We start from the raw sequence: 703 nt of genomic DNA, 5'->3' as shown, positions 1-703 counted from the left end.
AAATCTTTTGCGTAAAATTATTCTATTATAAGCCAACAAAAATTTAAATTTATTAACTAAATTTTATAATATGTGCATGTATTTTATTATAAAGAAATATAAATTGCTATAACCAAATTATAATATTGTAGAGAAAGTGGCAGGATGTCCAGTACCTAAAAATGATTTCTTAAAATAGATTAAAAGTTACAAAATTAAATATATACGTTCGTAACCAAATTTCTGTTAAAATACTCGTGAAAAAATAAGTAAATTACTAAAAAAGCTTGAATTTATTTACTTGATAATTGAAGTTGTTCAAATAATTATTATTTCCATTTGTTCTATATATCTTATTAAGACTGCACTGATATTAATATTGTTATTAATGGAGAACATTTAACTAAAGAAAATCTTTTCACAAAATATATTATTGAATTAAATTCACGACTCAATTTTAAATATATAAGTCGTCATTGATTTATTGCCAAAATCAAAACTACTGAGAATTGTCAAAAAAATTCAGGATTAATTTCGACTTGTAACAGGAACTTCCAACTTTCGATACGCACCGAATTAAATATATGCTAGATCTCATAGAAATCAACGAGGAATAACTCTCCATGATGGAGATTACTTCGATTTTTTGCAAAATGAATCACGTATTTGGTGCTTATTCGACACGAGAGATATCGGAAAAGGAAAGAGACAGCGATCGCATTCA

The sequence above is a fragment of the Wasmannia auropunctata genome, unplaced genomic scaffold, assembly GCF_000956235.1.
Source record: "Wasmannia auropunctata unplaced genomic scaffold, wasmannia.A_1.0 LD335343.1, whole genome shotgun sequence".
Taxonomy (NCBI): Eukaryota; Metazoa; Arthropoda; class Insecta; order Hymenoptera; family Formicidae; genus Wasmannia; species Wasmannia auropunctata.
This window is presented reverse-complemented; position numbering follows the sequence as displayed.